General features: G+C 39.6%; 1 non-coding gene across 1 annotated transcript; it reads right to left on the reverse strand.

Moving 5' to 3' along the window:
* Positions 1-475: 475 nt before the first annotated feature.
* LOC148577319 (small nucleolar RNA R71) lies at positions 476-583 on the reverse strand. Its single transcript, XR_015903878.1, has one exon. It is a non-coding gene; the product is annotated as a small nucleolar RNA R71 (small nucleolar RNA).
* Between the last annotated feature and the right edge of the window lie 9,801 nt (positions 584-10,384).

A 10,384-nucleotide genomic window follows, 5' to 3' on the forward strand; every position in this document is an offset into this window, starting at 1 on the left:
TGTGAAGAGGAAACTAAGAGAAGCTAAATTACAACAATCCAGAGATAACCTTACAGAAATTTTCGAACAGGAAGAGGAGATGGCAGCCAAAAATAATAATAATGCAAGGAGGATGCTTGGTGACTTTACTGCACCTAATTCCAATTTACATGGAAGAAGCACCTCCATTCCTGCCATTGGAGCAAACAATTTTGAGCTGAAACCTCAATTAGTTTCTCTGATGCAGCATAACTGCAAGTTTCATGGACTTCCAGCTGAGGATCCTTTTCAGTTCTTAACTGAATTCTTACAGATATATGATACTGTTAAGACTAATGGAGTAGATCCTGAAGTCTACAGGCTCATGCTTTTCCCTTTTGCTGTAAGAGACAGAGCTAGAGTGTGGTTGGACTCTCAACCCAGAGATAGCCTGAACTCTTGGGACAAGCTGGTCACGGCTTTCTTAGCCAAGTTCTTTTCTACTCAAAAGCTGAGCAAGCTTAGAGTGGATGTTCAAACCTTCAGACAGAAAGAAGGTGAATCCCTCTATGAAGCTTGGGAAAGATACAAGCAACTGACCAAAAAGTGTCCTTCTGACATGCTTTCAGAATGGACCATCCTGGATATATTCTATGATGGTCTATCTGAATTGGCTAAGATGTCATTGGATACTTCTGCAGGTGGATCCATTCACCTAAAGAAAATGCCTGCAGAAGCTCAAGAACTCATTGACATGGTTGCTAATAACCAGTTCATGTACACTTCTAAGAAGAATCCTGTGAGTAATGGGACGCCTATGAAGAAGAGAGTTCTTGAAATTGATACTCTGAATGCCATATTGGCTCAGAACAAAATATTGACTCAGCAAGTCAATATGATTTCTCAGAGTCTGAATGGAATGCAAGCTGCATCCAACAGTACTCAAGAGGCATCTTTTGAAGAAGAAGCTTATGATCTTGAAAACCCTGCAATAGCAGAGGTAAATTATATGGGTGAACCTTATGGAAACACCTATAACCCATCATGGAGAAATCATCCAAATTTCTCATGGAAGGATCAAAAGCCTCAACAAGGCTTTAATAATGGTGGAAGAAATAGGTTTAACAATAGTAAACCTTTTCCATCATCCACTCAGCAATAGACAGAGAACTCTGAACAAAATACCTCTAATTTAGCAAACTTAGTCTCTGATCTATCTAAGGCCACTGTGAGTTTCATGAATGAAACAAGGTCATCCATTAGAAATTTGGAGGCACAAGTGGGCCAACTGAGTAAAAGGATCACTGAAATCCCTCCTAGTACTCTCCCAAGCAATACAGAAGAAAATCCAAAAGGAGAGTGCAAGGCCATTGAATTAATCACCATGGCCGAACCTGTGAAGGAAGGAGAGGACGTGAATCCCAAGGAGGAAGACCTCCTGGGACGTCCAGTGATCAATAAGGAGCTTCTCTTTGAGGAACCAAAGGAATCTGAGACTCGTCTAGAGACCATAGAGATTCCATTAAACCTCCTTATGCCATTCATGAGCTCTGATGAGTATTCCTCTTCTGAAGAGAATGAGGATGTTACTGAAGAGTAAGCTGCCAAGTTTCTTGGTGCAATCATGAAGCTGAATGCCAAATTATTTGGTATTGAGACTTGGGAAGATGAACCTCCCTTGCTCACCAATGAACTAAGTGATCTAGATCAACTGAGATTGCCTCAGAAGAAACAGGACCCTGGAAAGTTCGTAATACCTTGTACCATAAGCAACATGATCTTTGAAAAGGCTCTGTGTGACCTTGGTTCAGGGATAAACCTCATGCCCCTCTCCGTAATAGAGAAACTGGGAATCTATGGGGTGTAAGCCACTAAAATCTCATTAGAGATGGCAGAAAATTCAAGAAAATAGGCTTATGGACAAGTAGAGGACGTGTTAGTAAAGGTTGAAGGCCTTTACATCCCTGCTGATTTCATAGTCCTAGATACTGGGAAGGATGAGGATGAATTCATCATCCTTGGAAGACCCTTCCTAGCCACAGCAAGAGCTGTGATTGATGTGGACAGAGAAGAATTGACCCTTCAATTAAATGAGGACAACCTTGTGTTTAAAACTCCAGGATCTCTCTCTACACCCATGGAGAGGAAGCACAGTAAGCTTCTCTCATTGCAGAGTCAACCAGAGCCCCCACAGTCAAAATCTAAGTTTGGTGTTGGGAGGCCACAACCAAACTCTAAGTTTGGTGTTGAACTCCCATATCCAAACTCTAAGTTTGGTGTTGGAGAGTCTCAACAATGCTCTGAACATCTGTGAGGCTCCATGAGAGCCCACTGTCAAGCTATTGACATTAAAGAAGCGCTTGTTGGGGGGGCAACCCAATTTTTATCTAATTTCTATTTTTATTATTTTTCATGTTTTATTAGGTTCATGATCATGTGGTGTCACAAAATAAATATAAAAATTGAAAACGGAATCAAAAATAGCAGAAGAAAAATCACACCCTGGAGGAAGACCTTACTGGCGTTCAACGCCAGAACAGAGCATGGTTCTGGCGCTGAACACCCAAAATGGGCAGCATCTGGGCGTTTGAACGCCAGAATTGCACCCTGGAGAAGAGCTAGCGCTGAATGCCCAGAACAAGCATGGTTCTGGCGTTTAACGCTAGAAATGGGCAACAAATGGGCGTTCAACGCCCAGAACAAGCACCAATCTGGCGCTGAACGCCCAGAGTTGTGTGCAAGGGCATTTTGCATGCCTAATTTGGTGCAAGGTTGTAAATCCTTGAACACCTCAGGATCTGTGGATCCCACAGGATCACCTCAGGATCTGTGGACCCCACAGGATCCCCAGCTACCTCCACTCACTTCTTCCCACCCCTCTTTCACACAATCCCATAAACACTCTTCCCCAAAACTCTTCACCAATCACCTCAATCTCTCTTCCCTATCACCACTTCACCACTCACATCCATCCACTCTTCCCCATAAACCTACCTCATAAACACCACCTACCTTCAAAATTCAAAATCAATTTCCCACCCAAACCCACCCTATATGGCCGAAACCTTACCCCCCTCCCTTCCCTATATATAGCCCTCCATTCTTCTTCAAATTCACACAACACAACCCTCTCTTCCCCTTCTTGACCGAAACACAAACCTCTCTCCCTCTCCTCCATTTCTTCTTCTTCTTCATCTCTTCTTTCTTCTCTTGCTCGAGGGCGAGCAATATTTTAAGTTTGGTGTGGTAAAAGCATAAGCTTTTTGTTTTTCCATTACCATTGATGGCACTTAAGACCGGAGAATCCTCTAGAAAAGGGAAAGGGAAGACAAAAGCTTCCACCTCCGAGTCATGGGAGATGGAAAGATTCATCTCCAAAGCTCATCAAGACCACTTCTATGATGTTGTGGCTAAGAAGAAGGTGATCCCTGAGGTCCATTTCAAGCTTAAGAAGAATGAGTATCCGGAGATCTGACATGAAATCCAAAGAAGAGGTTGGGAAGTTCTAACAAAACCCATCCAACAAGTCGGCATCCTAATGGTTCAAGAGTTCTATGCCAATGCATGGATCACTAGGAACCATGATCAAAGTAAGAACCCGGACCCAAAGAATTATCTCACCATGGTTCGGGGGAAATACTTAGATTTTAGCCTGGAAAATGTGAGGTTGGCGTTTAACTTGCCTATGATGCAAGGAGATGCACGCCCCTACACTAGAAGGGTCAACTTTAATCAAAGGCTGGACCAAGTCCTCATGGACATATGTGTGGAAGGAGCTCAATGGAAGATTGACTCCAAAGGCAAGCCGGTTCAATTAAGAAGACTGGACCTCAAGCCTGTGGCTAGAGGATGGTTGGAGTTCATCCAACGCTTCATCATCCCCACTAGCAACCGATCTGAAGTTACTGTGGATCGGGCCATCATGATTCATAGCATCATGATTGGTGAGGAAGTAGAAGTTCATGAAGTCATCTCCCTTGAACTCTACAAAATAGCCGAAAAGTCCTCTCCCTGGGCAAGGCTAGCTTTTCCTCATCTTATTTGCCATCTATGTTACTTAGTTGGAGCTTTCATAGAAGGAGACATTCCCATTGAGGAAGAGAAGCCCATCACTAAGAAAAGGATGGAGCAAGCAAGAGAGCCCATTCATGGATCTCAAGAGACGCATGAAGCTTATCACCATGAGATCCCAGAGATGCCTCAAATGCATCTTCCTCCACAAAACTATTGGGAGCAAATCAACACCTCCCTAGGAGAATTAAGTTCCAACATGGGACAATTAAGGGTGGAACATCAAGAGCACTCCATCATCCTTCATGAAATTAGAGAAGATCAAAAAGCAATGAGGGAGGAGCAACAAAGACAAGGAAGAGACATAGAAGAGCTCAAGGACATCATTGGTTCCTCAAGAAGGAAACGCCACCATCACTAAGGTGGACTCATTCCTTGCTCTTACATTCTCTGTTTTTTGTTTTCTATGTTAAGTGCTTATCTATGTTTGTGTCTTATTACATGATCATTAGTAGTTAGTAACTATGTCTTAAAGTTATGAATGTCCTATGAATCCATCACCTCTCTTAAGTGAAAACTGTTTTAATTCAAAAGAACAAGAAGTACATGAGTTTCGAATTTATCCTTGAACTTAGTTTAATTATATTGATGTGGTGACAATACTTCTTGTTTTCTGAATGTATGCTTGAACAGTGCATATGTCTTTTGAAGTTGTTGTTCATGAATGTTAAATATGTTGGCTCTTGAAAGAATGATGACAAGGAGACATGATATTTGATAATCTGAAAAATCATAAAAAATGATTCTTGAAGCAAGAAAAAGCAGCAAAGAACAAAGCTTGCAGAAAAAAAAAAGAAAAAAAATGGCGAAAAAAAATAGAAAGAAAAAGAAAAAGCAAGCAGAAAAAGCCAAAAGCTCTTAAAACCAAGAGGCAAGAGCAAAAAGCCAATAACCCTTAAAACCAAAAGGCAAGGGTAAATAAAAAGGATCCCAAGGCTTTGAGCATCAGTGGATAGGAGGGCCTAAAGGAATAAAATCCTGGCCTAAGCGGCTAAACCAAGCTGTCCCTAACCATGTGCTTGTGGCGTGAAGGTGTCAAGTGAAAACTTGAGACTGAGCGGTTAAAGTAAAGGTCCAAAGCAAAAACAGAGTGTGCTTAAGAACCCTGGAGACCTCTAATTGGGGACTTTAGCAAAGCTGAGTCACAATCTGAAAAGGTTCACCCAATTATGTGTGTGTGGCATTTATGTATCCGGTGGTAATACTGGAAAACAAAGTGCTTAGGTCCACGGCCAAGACTCATAAAATAGCTGTGTTCAAGAATCATCATACTGAACTAGGAGCATCAATAACACTATCTGAACTCTGGGTTCCTATAGATGCCAATCATTCTGAACTTCAATGGATAAAGTGAGATGCCAAAACTATTCAAGAGGCAAAAAGCTACAAGTCCCGCTCATCCGATTGGAGCTATGTTTCATTGATAGTTTGGAATTTATAGTATATTCTCTTCTTTTTATCCTATTTGATTTTCAGTTGCTTGGAGACAAGTAACAATTTAAGTTTGGTGTTGTGATGAGCGGATAATTTATACGCTTTTTGGCATTGTTTTTAGTATGTTTTTAGTAGAATTTAGTTACTTTTAGGGATGTTTTCATTAGTTTTTATGTTAAATTCACATTTCTGGACTTTACTATGAGTTTGTGTGTTTTTCTGTGATTTCAGGTATTTTCTGGCTGAAATTGAGGGACTTGAGCAAAAATCAGATTCAGAGGTTGAAGAAGGACTGCTGATGCTGTTGGATTTTGACCTTCCTGCACTCAAAGTGTATTTTCTGGAGCTACAGAACTCAAAATGACGCGCTTCTAATTGCGTTGGAAAGTAGACTTCTAGGGCTTTCCAGCAATGTATAATAGTCCGTACTTTGACCGAGTTTAGACGACATAAAAGGGTGTTGAACGCCAGTTCTATGCTGCTGTCTGGAGTTAAACGCCAGAAACAAGTCACAAACCAGAGTTGAACGCCAGAAATACGTTACAACCTAGTGTTCAACTTCAGAAAGAGCCTCTGCACGTGTAACATTCAAGCTCAGCCCAAGCACACACCAAGTGGGCCCCGGAAGTGGATTTATGCATCAATTACTTACTTTTGTAAACCCTAGTAGCTAGTTTATTATAAATAGGACTTTTTACTATTGTATTAGACATCCTGGATTGTATTTTTGATCCTGTGATCTCGTTTTGGGGGCTGGCCATTCGGCCATGCCTGGACCTTTCACTTATGTATTTTCAACGGTAGAGTTTCTACACTCCATAGATTAAGGTGTGGAGCTCTGCTGTTCCTCAAAGATTAATGCAAAGTACTACTGTTTTCTATTCAATTCAACTTGTTCCGCTTCTAAGATATTCATTCACACTTCAACCTGAATGTGATGAACGTGACAATCATCATCATTCCCTATGAACGTGCGCCTGACAACCACTTCCGTTCTACCTTAGATTGAATGAGTATCTCTTGGATCTCTTAATCAGAATCTTCGTGGTGTAAGCTAGATTGATGTCGGCATTCATGAGAGTCCGAAAAGTCTAAACCTTGTCTTTGGTATTCCGAGTAGGACTCTGGGATTGAATGACTGTGACGAACTTCAAACTCGCGAGTGCTGGGCGTAGTGACAGACGCAAAAGGAGGGTGAATCCTATTCCAGTATGATCGAGAACCTCAGATGATTAGCCGTGCTGTGACAGAGCATTTGGACCATTTTCACAAGAGGATAGGATGCAGCCATTGGCAAGGGTGACGCCTCCAGACGATTAGCCATGCAGTGACAGCGCATCGGACCATTTTCCAGAGAGGATCAAAAGTAGCCATTGACAACGGTGATGTCCTTACATAAAGCCAGCCATAGAAAGGAGTAAGACTGATTGGATGAAGACAGCAGGAAAGCAGAGGTTTAGAGGGACGAAAGCATCTCCATGCATTTATCTGAAATTCTCACCAAGGATTTACATAAGTATTTCTATCCCTATTTTATTATTTATTTTCGAAAACTCCATAACCATTCTATATCCGCCTGACTGAGATTTACAAGATGACCATAGCTTGCTTCATACCAACAATCTCCGTGGGATCAACCCTTACTCGCGTAAGGTTTATTACTTGGACGACCCAGTGCACTTGCTGGTTAGTTGTGCGAAGTTGTGAAAAAAAGTTGAGATTACAATTGAGCGTACCATGTTGATGGCGCCATTGATGATCACAATTTTGTGCACAAAGGAAGCATGCATGAATGGAAGGAACATGGAATAAATTGAAGATTTGAAGTTTAGACATGAATGCGCAAGCGCAATGATGAGCGGATAATTTATACCCTTTTTGGCAGTGTTTTTAAGTAGCTTTTAGTATAATTTAGTTACTTTTTATTATATTTTTATTATTTTTTATTCAAAAATAATATTTCTAGGCTTTACTATGAGTTCATGTATTTTTCTGTAATTTCAGGTATTTTCTAGCTGAAATTGAGGGACCTGAGCAAAAATCTGATTCAGAGGCTGCAAAAGGACTGCAGATGCTGTTGGATTCTGACCCTCCTCCACTCGAAGTGGATTTTCTGGAGCTACAAAAGCCCAATTGGTGCGCTCTCAATTGCGTTAAAAAGTAGACATCCTGGGCTTTCCATCAATGTATAGTAGTTCATACTTTGCCCGAGATTTGATAGCCCAAACCAGCGTCCAAAGTCAGCCTAAAACTGTTTGGCGTAAAACGCCAGAACTGGCACCTTTTTCGGCGTTAAACGCCCATTCTGGCACTTGGGGTGGTGTTTAACGCCAACTTTGGGCATATGAACGTGAAAGCTTGAAAGCTCAGCCCAGATACACACCAAGTGGGTCCCAAAAGTGGAATTCTGCACTATCTGCACTTAGTTACTCATTTTCTGTAAACCTAGGTTACTAGTCTAGTATAAAAACTACTTTTAGAGATTCATTCAGGACCTTATGACATTTTTACACTTCATATTGTATTTCTGACGGCATGAGTCTCTAAACCCCATGGTTGGGGGTGAGGAGCTCTGCTGTGTTTCAATGGATTAATGCAATTACTACTGTTTTCCATTCAATCATGCTTGATTCTATTCTAAGATACTCATTCGTACTTCAATCCGGAGAAGATGATGATCCGTGACACTTATCATTATTCTCACATCTATGAATGCGTGCTTGAAAACCACTCCCGTTCTATTTGAGCTCAACGTAGTCATTGGACGATAGCTTGAGTGTGTATCTCTTGGGACTCTGATCCATGGACCGAATCCGGATGTTAGAACCTTCGTGGTATAGGCTAGAACCAATTGGCAGCATTCCTGGGATCCAGAAAGTCTAAACCTTGTCCGTGGTATTCCGAGTAGGATCTGAAAGGGGATGACTGTGACGAGCTTCAAACCTGCGAATGTTGGGGCAGTGACAGTGTACAAAAGGACAAGGGTCCTATTCTGACGTTAGTGGAAACCGATAGATGATTAGCCTTCCGGTGACAGCGCTTGGTATTTTTTATCCGAGAGGATCATACAGCCTGCCATGGAAAGAGCTGTGCGTGTTTGGAGAAGAAGACAGTAGGAAAGCAGAGATTTAGATGACAAAGCATCTTCGAAACCTCAACCTGTTTCTCGTTATTAAATTTCAAGTACCATTTAATTTATGTTATTTATTCTTCATAAACACAATTATTTTTATTACTAATTTCCTGACTAAGAGTTACGAAATAACCATAGCTTGCTTCAAGCCGACAATCTCTGTGGGATCGACCCTTACTCACGTAAGGTATTACCTGGACGACCCAGTGCACTTGCTGGTTAGTTGTGCGGAGTTGTAAAAAGTGTGATTTGCAATTTCGTGCACCAAATTTTTGGCGCCGTTGCCGGGAATTGTTCGAGTTTGGACAACTGACGATTTATTTTGTTGCTTAGATTAGGAAAAAATTTTTGGTTTAGAGTCTTCTATTATTGTTTTTGGTTAAAATTTTAGAATCCTTATTTTCTTTTCCTAAATTATTTTCGGAAAAAAAAATTTTTAAACCAATAACTTCATAATTTAGTCTTCTGTTTGAGTTTAGTTTCATGTTTTAAGTTTGATGTCAATTTCATGTTTTTATTTTTCTTTCAATTTTTTTGAATTACATGTTCTTAATTCCTTATTGATCTTCAAATTGTTCTTGATAATTTTTCTTATTTGATCCTTAAAATTTCTTGTTTGATATTTGTTGCTGTTTATCTTATACATTTTCGAATTATTAGTGTCCAAAATACAAAAATTTTTAAGTTTGGTGTCCTTTGTGTTTCTATTTTCTTAAAATTTTTAAAATTTGTTTTTGGTGTTCATCTTGACACTCAAAGTTTTCCTGTTTGCTTTCTTTGTTTTGATCTGAAAATTCTAACTTTGGTATCATCTTATTGTTTTTCTCTTTCCTCATTAAATTCAAAAAATATCTTTTCTATTTATTTAATTGAATTTTCAAAATTCCATTTAAAAATTCAGATTTTTATTTTAAAAATTCTATTTTATCTTATCTTAGTTCTGAAATTTCAAAATTAAAAAATCCTATCCAAAGTTTTTCAAATCTTCTTAATTAAGTAATTATTTTAGTTTTCGAAATTTATATTTTAATTTCTAATTATTTTATTTTATCTTATTTTTTTATTTTTTTATTTATTCGGTTTGTTTTTAATTAAATAAAATAAAAATAAAAATATATTTTATTTGCAATTCACATCAGTTCCCTTTTTTCCATCATGGACCTAAGTGGAAATGAACAGTCCAGAAGGACTCTAGGGTCATATGCTAACCCCATTACTACTGCATACGGGAGTAGTATCTGTATACCCCCCATTAGAGCAAGTAGTTTTGAGCTAAATCCTCAACTCATTATCATGGTGCAGCAAAACTGCCAGTATTCCGGTCTTCCACAGGAAGAACCTACTGAGTTTTTGGCATAATTTTTACAAATTGCTGACACAGTACGTGATAAAGAAGTGGATCAGGATGTCTACAGATTATTACTGTTTTCATTTGGTGTAAAAGATCAAGCTAAGAGGTGGTTAAATAACCAACCCACAGCAAGCATAAGAACATGGAAACAGTTATCCGACAAATTCCTGAATCAATATTACCCTCCAAAATGGATGACACAGCTAAGCCTGGATATCCAAGGCTTTAAACAAGAGGATGATGAATCCCTTTATAATACCTGGGAGAGGTACAGAGGGATGCTAAGGAAATGCTCCTCTGAAATGTTTTCAGAGTGGGTACAGTTAGACATCTTTTACTATGAGCTTACAGAAAAAGCTCAAATATCTCTAGATCACTCAGCTGGTGGATCTATACATATGAGAAAGACAATTGAAGAGGCTTAAGAGCTCATTGAT

This window comes from Arachis ipaensis, chromosome B1 (genome assembly GCF_059453495.1).
Source record: "Arachis ipaensis isolate K30076 ecotype BB chromosome B1, ASM5945349v1, whole genome shotgun sequence".
NCBI lineage: Eukaryota > Viridiplantae > Streptophyta > Magnoliopsida > Fabales > Fabaceae > Arachis > Arachis ipaensis.